Consider the following 14,232-nt stretch of genomic DNA (forward strand, 5'->3'; position numbering starts at 1 on the left):
CCGGCGCGTGGCTGCCCCAGCGTGTTTTTTGATCTAACCAGCCAGACAAGGATCTGAACTGTGCAGTTGGTCTTATGGGATCCAGCCACCGTAAACTCCATGTCACCTACTGGCCCATTCCTTTCTCTTTTGTGTGTCAAATCACCCTCTTCCTCCCTCTTATAAGGACACTAGCCATGGCATTTAGGGCCCACCTGGATAATTTAGGATAATTTCCCCATATCAAGGTTCTGAATTTAATTATATCTGCAAAGAACCATTTTCCAAATAAGGTAACATTCACAGATTCTGGGAGTTAGGACAAGGATATACTTTTGGAGCCATTATCAGACTTCACACTGACCATTGTTCCCTGATTAGGTACCTAGAGGTCACGGAGAGTACATCCTTCTAGGAGACCTGCTACTCTCCCTTCCCTCATCAAGAGACCTTTCCACACTGTAGAGAGGGCCATCAGAGAGAGCAACTCATCAACATCCCCAGTATTCCATCACTGTAAAGCCTTCTCAGACCTTCCCCCACCTCTGTTATCCTCTCTCTAGCCCATTGTGCTCTGGAAAAGGCACTGCTATGGTTTGAATATTGGCATCCTTTTCTGAAGTCATGTTGGAACCTAACTCCCAATACAATGGCACTAAGAGGTGTGTCTTTGAGAGGTGATTAAGTAATAAGGGCTCTGTCCTCACGAATGGGATTAGCACTCTTATAAAAGTGTTGAAGGTTGAAGGTAGTGGTCTTTTGCCCTTCTGTTCCTTCAACCATGTGAGGACATAGCATTCTTCTTCTCTGGAGGATGCAGGTATGAGGCATCATCTTGGAAGTAGAGAGCATCCTTCACCAGATACCAATCCTGTTGATATTTCAGTCTTGGACTTCCCAACCTCCAAAGCTATAAAAAAATGACATTTGGTTCTTTATAAATTAACCTGTCTAAAGTATTTTGTTAAGGCAGCAGAAATGGACTAAGAGATACTTTTCTTGACCAAACTTTAGTCAGGCTCATCTGATCTCTCTGCTCAACTAGATTATGAGTTTGCCCTGCTGCCCTTGGTCTGTCATTAGCAAGAATTCTACTAAGTCATTTTAGAGAGAATCTCCTCCACCACCCTTTATATCTGATCAAGTTTCTTATCTTCTCCTCTTGATGTCTAAGCCCTGGGCCTGCCTTTCTTTCCCAAGAATCTTGTTAGGCCAGTTTAGCAAGGATACTCTACCTTTGCTATCTCCATCTCCTTTTAATAATTATCTATCCACTGACCACACTCATCTTGCTCTGTTGGCTATCTTTGCTGAATTTGGAGTTGAGCTCAGTCTTTATCCCCTCTTGAAATAATCTTTTTTTTCTTTTTTTTTTTTCTTTTTGGAGAGGTTTTTGCTGTAGAGTGCAAGCTCACCAAAAAGACAGAGAAAGACAGAAAGCAAGAAATCACCCCCCTCGGAGGATGGCCATGCCATGGCTCCTTCTCTTCCATTCTCCTCTTGGGATCGTGGGCACACACGCACACACGCCAGGCATGAGTTTAACTCACTGGGTCTGGGATTTGAACCACTGTCGACTACATGGGAGTTAATGATGTAACCATTATACCATCTGCTGGTCCCTGAAATGGATGATTTCTAAGGTACCTCTCATGCCATCAGAGGACTTAAGTGTCCCTCTGGGGATGGGTAGGCATGACATATTTATTTGATGTGATAATGGTAGTAATAACACGATGCTGATAGTTATAATTAATAAATTAGGGTTAGAAAACTCATCTTACAGGACCAGCAGATGGCGTAATGGATACGTCACTGGACTCCCGCATAGTTGACCACATTTCAAACCCTAGACCAGGTGGCTTGAAACTCACATTGGGTGCATGTGTGTGCATGCCCAAGAAGAGAATGGAAGAGAAGAGATTATAGTGTAGCCATCCTCCTTGGGAGGTGATTTCTTGCTTTCTGTCTCTCTGTCTCTGCCTCTCTGGCAAGCACATGTACCCTATAGCAAAAATCTCTCAAAGAAAATTCATCTTACTTGTATCATAAAGAAGCCACTGAAAAAGCCAGCAGCTAACATGGTGGTTAAGGTGCTGTAGTTCCACGTGCTGACTGGGGTTCGAGTCCCAGACCTGGAGGCTTGCTTTCTCACTTTCTCTCTCTGCCTCTCTGTCTTTCTCTGATGAGCACATGTGTCCTATAGCAAATATGGTCACGCCGCAATCCCTTCTCCTCCATTCTCCTCTCAGGATCTTGGGCACACACGCACACACGCCCAGCATGAGTTTTAAGCCACTGGGTCCGGGACGCGGACCGCGGTCGACTACGTGGGAGTCCAGCAACATAGCCAGTACGCTAACTACTGGTTCCCCATCTCTTGAAATAATCTTGAATAAAGTCTTCCTTACTGTTTTCACAAGTGTCAAGATGATTTTCTTTTTGTAAAGTTTATTTTTCATGAATATGTGTGTGTGTGGGAGGACAAATACCCCCAAGAAGGTTTCACACTGAGTTCCACCCCCAGCTTTTCCAGCCAGCCAGGAATCATGGGCATGCATGCGTACCTGACATTTATAAGTTGACTGGGGAACTGAACTTGCAATCTTCCATATAAATCTAGCTTTGCTTGAACAGTACATTATAACTGTGCCACTGAACTGGCCCTAACCCCCTCCCTACAAAAACACAGACACTTTACTGAGGAATAATTGACAAATAAATATTGTGTATGTTCAAAGTGATTAGTGTGATTATTTGGTATATACATACATTGTGAAATGGTTAACAGAATCAAGTTAACTAACATATTCATCATCTCACATAGTTACCATTTTCTGTGTGTGTATGTATGTTGAGGACACTTAGGATAGGCTCTCAGCAAATTTTAAGTATACTGTACAGTATTCATAACTATAGTGACCATACTGTACATTAGATCCCTGGAAATTATTTATCTTATGTAACTGAAACTTTGTACTTGTTTACAAACCATCTCCCAATTTTCCCCACACCTCACCCTCACCCCCAACCCCTGACAACTATCATCTTTCTCTTTGCTTCTATGGATTCAATTTTTTAAGATTCCACATATAAATGAGATCATGTGGTATTTGTCTTTCTGTGTCTGGCATATTTCACTTAACATAATGTTCCTTAATTCCATCTATGTTATTGCAAATGACGGAATTTCCTCCTTTTATTAAGGTTGAATAGAATTCTAATGTGTATATAAACCACATTTTTTTCTGTGGATTTATCTGTTGATGGACATTTAGGTTGTTTCCCTATCTTGGCTACTGTGAATAATGTCACAATGAATATTTCTCTTTAATACCTCATGGCTGCCCAGATCAGTTTCCCTGAAGCCAGCTCTGATCTCATCCTCCAGACTCTCTCTGAGGTATCCTACTGTCTACCGATATAAGGACATACTGCTTGCCCTGGCTGTCTCCTTCTTCCATCCTCCAAGATCTTGGAATAACATTGTTATCAGAAAGTTGCGAGTAAAATGCTAACATTACATATGTATGTGTGTATATATATAAAACATTTTCTTTCTTTGCTAGTGATGAATGCCCAGGAAGCGAGATAAAGAGGGGAAAGCACGCCCATGAGGTCATGTCACCATACATTCTCTTCCATCTATCCCTCCCTCCAAGATTTTGGTATTGGGCATGCATACATGTGTGACCAGCATATTTTTCAAGCTGCTAGGTCTCGAATTCAAACTGTGCAGTCAGCTGTGTGGGACCAGGCTGCCTTAACCACCAGGCTATAAGGGTAGTCCTTACAGCATTTTTAAAAAATATTTAATTTTATTTGTTTAATTTTATTTATCATCATTTAAAAAAATTGATACAGACATTCACTTGGGCACACACACACACACACACAGAGAGATTGAGAAGAGAGAGAGAGAGAGAGAGAGAGAGAGAGTGAGAAAGCAAGCCACCAGGCCAGAGACTCCAACTGTGGTAAGCCATGTGGGAGTCCAGAGTCTTAACAACCATGCCACCTGCTAGCTTCATCCTCACAGCTTTGAGATTAAATTTAGGAGATAAAATTCTACAAAATATAGCATGATATATATTAACCACAAAAAAAAATAGGTTCTTGAAAGAAGTGGAAAGAGACAAAAGATAACATTTCTGTGTCATTAGCATAGAAATAATGTTATTATTAATGACATTCTCATGCCAAAATACCCTACCCTCACCCCAGCAATGGTACATTAGCTTGGCTGGGTTTTCTGAAATTATTTGTGGAGTTCTGGGATGGCAGTCAAAGCTACCCCAACCACAGATCCAAACTACATTTCTAGTTCTGTCTAGAAAGAGTTCTGTGCCCTTGGAAAACTGCACCACTGTCTTTTCCCGCAAGATAAACCTGCATTTTTCATATTCACTTAATGTACTGGGGTTGAATTTTCATAGAGCTTGGCTTTCAAACCCACAGGATGTCACTACATGTTCAGGTCAACCCCATAAGACAGCATTGGTGCCTTCTTTTAGAGAAGAAACAAAACCTCAAGGAGAGTGTGAATCATCCTTGTCTTCAATAAAGGAACAGGCTGCTGGAGATTAGAGTGGGGTGGAGGAACTGAAGTTAAAAACAATTTTTAAAAATTAATTGACAGAACTAATTAAATATCTAATATAAATTCGAGTTATATAAATGGCATTTATTATTGCTAATTTCAATTAGGAGCACTGGCAGGAATTGGCTCCGATTCTGTTTCCAGGTTCCCTGTCTCTATCCTTTTCTTTTCTTTTCTTTTTTATTTTTAGAGAAATTTTTGCTATAGGGTGCTTGCACTCGCCAGAGACATAGAGACAGAAAATGAGAAATCACCTCCCAGGGGGCATGGCCATGCCGTAATCCCTTTTCCTCTATTCTCCTCTTGGGATTGTGGGTGGGCATGCATACATGCACACGCACCCAGAATGAGTTTTAAGCTGCTGGGACTTGAACTGCTGTAGACTATATGGGAGTTCAATGACATAACCGTTATGCCATCTGCTGGTTTCCCTATCTTTCTATTTTGTGGAGAGAGGGTATGAGAGAGAGAGGGGTGAGCTCGGAATGTCTTTCCTAGGAAAGAGAGGTCTGTAATTGAGTTATCAAGTCGGGGATAGCTAAGTTGAGCCCCCTTACCCATGCAGAGCCTCTTGCCTGATATGATCAGTACTCAATACATGTTTATTTCCAATTGATAATTAGCATTATTGTTTATATCAATAGGTTGGGATTACATTTCCCCTCTTTTGTCCCAGAAGCTCTCGTTGCTGACTGGATCAAGGACAAATAGTTCACTAACTGTCATAGACACACACACGCACATACACACCTTCAAATTTATAGAAGTTTATGGGAACTGGATAGGAAAGTTTGCTAAATATAATGTTGGCTTTTTCATTTGTCTCCAGTTTAGTCTTCTCAATTGAAACTAGTTTACTTTTTCATTGACTATAGACAAAACATTTATTTTCTGCAGAATATACTGAAAATGTTTTACCTCCTTTCCAAAACCAGTTTTTACTTCTTCAACTAACCTCATTTCTTATTTCTTGGTTCTTTTTTTTAATGCGAATATTCAGTACCCCCTGGTTGGTCTCTCATGGTTTTAGGTATGCTCAAGTTGCTTGCTCAGTTTTACCCCTAAACTACGGCTATGGCCTCCACAAAAGCCAGTTGAATAATATATGAAGAAGTGTATATTTGTGGTGTGTTCTATGGCAACAACTGTTAAAACAAGCGGGCATAGAATGGCATCTTTATGCATGGCTTCTAGTCGTGTAAATAGTAGTATATATCTGCCTTTTGAAGGAAGAAGTTAGGTATCTATTGCAGCATAGCAGCTTACCCCCAAACTTAGAAGCTTAAAAAAACAAACCTTTATTGTGACAGCAGTTGGCATAGAGGTTAAGGCTCTGGATCCCACATGGCTGACCTTGGAGTTCGAGCCCTGGACCTGGTGGCTTGAAAATCACACTGGGTATGGGGGTGAGCATGCATGCCAAAAATCCTGAGAGGAGAGTGCAGGAGGATTGAGGTGTGGCCATACCCCCTGGGGAGTGATTTTCTTATCCCCCACCCTGAGGAGTGCACATACCCTATAGCAAAACTAAAAACAAAAACAAACAATCGAACACCCCTTTATTATCTTACATACTTGTGAGGGTTAGGAATCTGGAGTGGGTAAGTTGGATGATTCTGGCTCTGGGTGTCTCGTGAAGTTGCAGTTAAGAGGTAAGCAGGACTGCAGTCATCTGAAGGTTTCACTGGAGTTAAAGGATCCACTTCCAAGATGGCTCACAGTGCTGGTTAGCAAGATGCCTCGGTTCCTCAGTTCTTCTCTATAGAGCTGCTCTGGTGTCCTTATGACATGGCTGCTGGCTTCCTCTACAGTGAATGATCTGAGAGAGACAGATCAAGGAAGAAGCAGTGATACCTTTTATGACCTAGACACACACTGTCACTTTTGCCATATTCTATTGGTTGGGTGTGAGTCACTAAATCCAGTCTACATGGAAGTAGCAAAGAATTAAGATCCACATGTAGATTTGCATTTAATCACTATACACCTTGATAGTGTATGGGCATCTTTAAAAAAAAAAATGTTTCCAGGAGCTGCGTGTGCTTTCCAGAGAGAGAGACATAGAGATGAGAAAGAGAATGAGAAAGCATCTCCTATGGGGGAATCATTCCATCGGAACTCTTTCTCTTCCAGTTATCCCTCCTTTTAGGATTTTGGGCATGCACGCACACTAGCCTGGCATGTTTTTCAAGCTGCTAGGTCTGAGACTCAAATCACACTGTCAGCCATGTGATCCAGCTGTCTTAACCACCATGCCACTGGCTGGTCCTGTGGACAACTTTTTAAACCACCACAGTCCTCTCAATTTTTACCTACTACCTATCCATTCAACAAGTTTTACTGAGCATGCCTACTTAGTGCTGTGTCAAGGATCCAATGGTGAGAAAACAGTAACAATAGCAACAAAACCCTGACAAAGTTTCTCCTGGTGCTTATAGAGAAAGGAGGGAGGTAAGGGGTTCAGATAGTAATTAGATAATGAAAAGAAGAGAAGCTTTAACAATGGCGGTCCTGCATTGGGAAATGCTGGCTGGGAGCTGGGCTGCTCACCCTGTACTGTGTCTACTCCCTCTTCTCTGTGCTTGTGTTTGTGTTTTGATAGGTAAAGACACAAGGCCAAAATAAGGTTCCCAAAGAGCATAGATGAATATAATATTCACTCCTGATATTAATCTAGAGACTCCAAAAAATCAAAGGCAATCCCAGCAATTTATTTAAAAGTAGGCAATAGTTTTTCTTTCAACCCTGCTTCCATTAGAGCAACTCATTTTTGAAACATTTTGAAATGCTACCACCTAATATATAAAATAGTGCTTATTTCCTTTTTTCTTGTTAAATTTCCAAAGGTTCTTCATGACATGGTTGGGCTCTTTGTTTTACTACAATTTCATTTCTCTTTCCAGAAAGGAGGCAGCAGAGAGGGAAGGAACTTACATTTAATGAGCAACTACAACATGCCAGGCACCTTCCATGGTTTTTTTTCATTTAATTCTCACCACCACCCTGAAAATAAAGTACAATTATTATCATCACTTTACAGATGAAGAAATGGATGTTCAGAAAGGTTAAGCAATGGGTAGGTTCTGTGGGCTGGCAGTTAAGACAGCCAGATCCCACTGACTATGCAGTTTGAGTCCTGGACCTGGTAGCCTGAGAAACATGCTATGTGTCTACATATGTGAATAATCCTTCCTCATGGGGAATTCTCCCTATCTCTCCCTCTCTCTGGCAAGCACATGTGCCATTTAGTCAATAAAAGTTAAGTAGTCCTGGGACCAGCAGTTAGCATAATGGCTATGTCACTGGACTCCAGCGTAGTCGATCGCAGTTGGAGTTCTGGACCCAGCAGCTTAAACTCATGCTGGGCGTGTGTGCATGTGTGCCCAAGATCCCGAGTGGAGAATGGAGGAGAAGGGATTGTGGTGTGGCCATCCCCCGGGGGATGATTTCTCACTTTCTGTCTCTCTTTGTCTTTCTGGTAAAGCACACGCGCCCTATAGCAAAACCCTCTCAAAAAAAAAAAAAAAAAAAGTTAAGTAGTCCTTTCAGGATCACTTGACCGGTGACTGAAACAGGCAGGACTCAAGCCCAGGCTTTTTTTCTTTTTCCCAATTGTTAGAACGTGTGTGCACTCATCAGTGAGAGACAAAGCACCTCCCGATGGAGTGTGGTCTTGCCACAATCCCTTTGCCTCCATTTCTCCAATCTATTGGGATCGTGGGCATGCACATCCAGAATGTTCTTGGAACCACTGGGCCAGGAATTCAGATTGAGGTCAGAATCATGTGAGATCCAGGCTACTTTAACTATTAGGCTGTGGGGCCACCCACCACTGCCCCCAGCCCCATGCTTTGTTTACCTGTGATGTTTATTAAAGTGCTTCCTCTTCCGCTGGTGAGATTTCAAACTTCAAGATCCGAATGATTTAAGCTCGCTAAGTCATAGAGATCTTTTTTGATAAAATGACAATATAAATGTATTGGGTCATTGCAAAAGTCATGATGTATTTTTTTTTATGCGAAACTGCATCATGACTTTCCTGACAATCTAATAAATATTTAGCATGGTTTCATGATACATAAATAGCGTTTATTAAAATGAAGTGCTATTAGCACAAACACCCTAAACTCCATGGTTCTAAGACCCTAACTGTTTGGTTTCAGGAAATGCAATGTCCTTATAGGCCTGCACTTTTCAAACTTAAATGTATACAGGACGTGTGGGGTATTTGGTTAAAATGCAAGCTCAGATCCAATGGGCCTGGAGTGGGGCCCAAGATTCTTCATCACTACTTAATAAGCTTCAAAGTGATGCTGATGTTATCCATCATCAAATTATACTTTGAGTAGCAAGATTATGGCATTTTTTTCCCCTTAAATATTCTAGGAATCCCCGGAAATGCTTCCAGCTGTCCAGGAATTTATAGTCACAGACAAGAATGGCTAACTTAGCTAGAACTCTGAAGCTTCTGTTCATAGCTATTTTACCGAGGTTCTTTTCTACTCCAAAACTCTGCTCGTGTTACCATTTTTCTTTAACTTTTTCAGAGGGTGCATGTGCTCACCAGAGAAACAGGGAGAGAGAGAGAGAGAGAAAGTTGAGGAGTATCACCTCCCCATGGGGAATGGTCATGCCACAATCCCTTCTCCTCCATGTCTTTCTCCTTTTTGGATTTTAGGCACGCACATGTGCCTGGTCTATTTCTCAAGCCACTGGGTCTGGGACTCGAGCCATGTGGTTGGCCATGTAATATCCAGCTGCCTTAACTACCAGGCCATGGGCTGGCCTGTGCTACCATTTCTATCTCCTGCATATGAGTGGATTTGGAAATTTGCTGTGCCAGGTATTATTGGGTCTCAATGCGATTGAGGTCCCTTGATGTTAATCACAAGGGATGGCTGATGAACAATGGCAGCCTAGAAGAGGGTAGATCCAAAGAAGCAAGCACAATAAGACATCTGCTGCTTGCCTCAGGGAAAGTGAGAGGGAGCCCCAGACATGGGTAGGGCAGACCTACAGATGTAGTGTAGAAGATCTGCATCAATTCACAGCTTAATGTCACAGGCCATAGAAAGCTTCCAACTCACTCACATTGCTCTATGCTTTCCAGGCAAAAGAGTGATCATTGCAGAAAGTGGCTGGGAACTGTCTTATATGCTAGTGTTTCTTCTAGAATTTGGCAAGTGTTTAACAAGTCTGCATTCTAGTCATTTATTCAGATAACCAGTCTAACAAATAACACCAATTAGTACCTTATGTAAGCCAGAAACTGGGTAAGAGGCTAGAGATCGGGTATTTCCACTCTCAAGAAACTTTCAGCCTGAAAGGGACAATAGACAAGTAACCTACAGTATATACAGATGAGTGTAAGCCTAGGACATTATCAGACCCTATAGTAGAGTCATCTAACTTACATTTTTTTGAGAGTTTTTTGCTGTAGGGCACATGTGCTTGCCAGAAAGAGAGAGACAGACAGAAAGTGAGAAATCACCCCTGGGGGGATGGCCATGCCACAATCCCTTCTCCTCCATTCTCCTCTCGGGATCTTGGGCACACACGCACACGCGCCCGGCGTGAGTTTAAGCCACCGGGTCTGGGACTCAAACCACGGTCGATTACATGGGAGTCCAGTGACATAGCCATTATGCTATCTGCTGGTCCCTCTTACTTACATTTAAGATGGGGTAAAAAGAGAGTGGAGCAGTGACATGCTGCTAAACGTTTTTCCCCGACATACACACTCAAGTTATATTTATTGTTTATAAAATTAGGCTGTTATATTATATTTTAGTGTGAGAAATCCATTCCGCTGTCTCCTATGTTTTAATTGTCCAGATGATCTGTATGGTGATCAGTGTGATCTCATTATTGTTACTTTAAAATGTATTTTTTCCCTCTGGATGTTAAAAAATTATTTTATTGTTGAGACCAGCAGATGGCATAATAGTGACATTGTTGGACTCCCATGTAGTTGGACCTGGCAGCTTAAAACTCGGGCCGGGTGTGTGTGCATGCATGCCCAAGATCCAAGGAGGAGAATGGAGGAGAAAGGACTCTGGCGAGGCCATCCCCCAGGGGATGATTTCTCACTTTCTGTCTCTCTGTCTTTCCGGTGAGTGCACATGCCCTATTGCAAAAATATCTCTCTAAAAAAGTATTTTATTGTCTTTTATTTGACATAGTTTTTTGCTAAAATGTGACATTTAGTTGCTACTTCCCCAACTACTCTCCAGCTTGGCTACTACCCCTTTGCCTGACCAGTGGATTGACTGGATATTAGTAAATTTCCAGTCAGACCGATAAGGCAGGAATGATTCTTCTCCTAGGTCAAATTGGAGCTAAACTAACCTATTTGTAAGCACCTTGACCCCGTTAGTTTAATAACTAACTGTTAGTTTTCCGGATTAAAAAAAAAAAAAAAGGTAGGCGTATTTTTTTCCCTTAGAACTATTCCTGCACGGCGTATTTTCTTCCCTTAGGACTCATCCTGCACCAATGTATTCCATTTGTTGTTTACATTTCTAGATGCTGTCTGCGTGCTGTTCTGTGCAGTTTATGTCCAAGTGATCACGTCAGTGAGTGAGAAAACAGGATATGCCAGGACTAACATTTCTTGAAAGTCCTTTTGTGTGTCAGACGTTCTTTGTAGACTTTCTCATTATGAGTCACTGAAAACGTAAGGAGAGGAAGAAAGCACATTCTTTTTAAAAAAGGAAGTGGCATAATGATGTTCTATTCCTTTCTCAGCTCCTAAAGGTAATTCATCTTACAATACAGAAGTATCACCAGATAACATCTGCGTAGCATTTCCCATTTGTTCCTCACACCACTGTAGTGAAGTGGGGGGAATTTGTCACCTCTAATCAAGATACTGAAGCTCAGGAGAGTAACATAGATAACATAGAAAACTGTATCAGTCATACACGGATTAGGGCAGTGGTTCCCCAAGTTTAGCTTGTATCATCTGTAAGACATGTGCACACTAACTGCTGAGCCTTACCCATAGATTGTCCAATTCAGTCTATTTGGCTAGTACCCAATGATCTGAATTTCTAATTCTTTTTTTTTTTTTCTGTTTGCCGGGAGGTGCATGCATTCAACAGAGACAGAGAGGAGAGAGAGAGAGAGAGAGAGAGTGAGAGAAAGAGAGAGAGAAAGTGAGAAAGTGAGAAAGTGGGAAAGCAGCCCCCACAAAGAATAGTCATGCCACAATCCCTTCTCTGTTTTCTCCTTTCAGGATTTTGGGTACACATACACACACAACCAGCATGTTTTTACAAGACTGTGTGGGTCAGCCATGTGGGGGACAGCTGCCTTAGCCACCAGGCTATTAGCTGGCCTGAATCTTTTCCTTTCTTTCTTTTCTTTTTTTTTTCTTTTCTTCTTTCTTTTTCTTTCCTTCCTTCTTTCTTTCTTTCTTTCTTTCTTTCTTTCTTTCTTTCTTTCTTTCTTTCTTTCTTTCTTTCTTTCTTTCTTTCTTTCTTTCTTCTTTCTTTGTTTACTATAGGGCACGTGCGCTCACCAGACGGACAGAGAGAGACAGAGAGACAGAAAGTGAGAAATCATCTTTCAAGGGGGATGGCCACACCACAGTCCCTTCTCCTCCATTCTCCTCTCAGGATCTTGGGTATGCAAGCACACGCACCCAGCGTGAGTTTAAGCCACTGGGTCCAGGACTCGAACTGTGGTCAGCTAAATGAGAGTCCAGCGACATAGCCAATATGCTAGCTGTTTGTCCCCCCTGGATCTTCATTTCTAATAAGTTCCCAGGTAATACTGATGCTGCTGGACCAGGGACCACAATCTGAGAACCAGCAATGTGGGTAATAAACAAAGAAAGAAAACCAGTGCTTTCCCTTTCCGGAGCCCCTCAAAATCATACTGAGCTAAGAGGGTTGATAGAGGTAGATGACCTGGCGTCAAAGCAAGGGGGGGTCACAGTGTGCAGTGTGCTCAGGTTTATGACTTGGGCTATGCACTCAGGCAGTGACTATGTCACTTCCCTAAAGTGTTAGAGGACCAGTCACTGGTCCTTTGAACAGCTCATGTAGGTATTGGTGATTTCATCATGTCTCCCACTCTGAGGAGCCCTGTGGGTGAGGGATTAGGCTCCAGGTTCCCAAGATCTCCCTTGATTTTAATAGCTATTCAAATTACTTATTACTAAATCCATGATTCAGATCAAGGTATAAGAAGGTAGGAGAGGTTAAATAAATCAAGGAAACCACCTTGTAAATGCCTGCTTAGTAGTGAAATCTAGAATTACCCTGAAGCTTTTACCATTGCATCTCAAAGCCTCCAGGGCTCTAATGGTTCTAATCTCCCCCAGCAGTTGATGCTGGCCAAGTTACTGCTTAATGTATTATCTTTTCTTAGAAACATTGCCAGAAGGCATGTGTACTCAGCAGAGAGAGACAGGGAGACTGAGAAAGGGAGAGGAAAAAGCACCCCTCAATGGGGCATAGTCAAATCACAATCCCTTCTTCATTTTTCCATCCTGTCAGGATTTGGGGCATGCACTCAGTGTGTTTTTTAGGTCATCAATCAAGACCAGGACTTAACTACAGTCGGTGATGTGGGATCTTGCTTCCTTAACCACCAAGCCATGTGCTGGCCCTATATTACCTTTTTAAAAAACTTATTTGTTTCCTAGACACATACACACACACGCACACACACATACACACATGCACGCACATACACACACACACACATGCACACACACACATACACACACACGCACACACGCGCGCACACACACACACACACACACACACACACACACATTCAGCATCCTTAGAAAGGTCCTGGGACACAAACCCAGGACCCTTCCCATGTTGTTCTTATTTGCATTATCACTGAACCACAACCTGACCCCTTACTTTTAAATTATAGTATTACTGAAATTTAAAATACCATCTATGGGGGAAAAAAATTAGTAAATCTTATTTGAACAGCTAGGCCAAACACTTGTACATTATATGTGGCTAACTCTTGTGATAGATGAAGTATTTGTAGTAACTACTAGAGGGAGGTGGAAAAATGAGACAGGCAGCCTCTAAGATGGTCTCAGTGAGCCAAGTATCCCAGTGCCTGAGCACTTGTGTAATCCCTATCCTTGAGTGTGGTCTGAGAGGGGAGGCTAAGTAGTTAAAGCTAGCGTTATTTTAAAGCTTTTTTCTCTTTTTGTCCTGAAGCCTCCAGGGCTGTGAGTGCTCTAATCTCCCTGGGCTCTGGCACTTGTTGTTCTCCAGGATATTGCTCAATTTCTATTATAATGAACTTACTTATTTAAAAATACACATATTATACGATGTACCATTTTAATCCTGTTTATGTGTACAGTTCAGTGGCATTAAGCACATTCACATTGTTTGTGCAACCATCACCAACTTCCATCTCTAAAATTTAAAAAAAAATTGCTATAGAGTTTGTGCACTCACTGGAGGGAGACAGAGAGAGAGAGGGAAAGTGAGAAAGCATCCACCAGGGGGTCGGCCAAGTCACAATCCCTTCTCCTACATTATCCTCTCGGGATCTTAGGTTAAACTCACACACATGCACCTGGTGTGAGTTTAAGCCACTGAGTCTGGGACTCGAACCACAGTCGACTACATGGGAGTCCAGGGACACAGCCATTACAGTAACTGCTG

Source organism: Tupaia chinensis, unplaced genomic scaffold, assembly GCF_000334495.1.
Source record: "Tupaia chinensis unplaced genomic scaffold, TupChi_1.0 Scaffold148073_2, whole genome shotgun sequence".
Taxonomy (NCBI): Eukaryota; Metazoa; Chordata; class Mammalia; order Scandentia; family Tupaiidae; genus Tupaia; species Tupaia belangeri.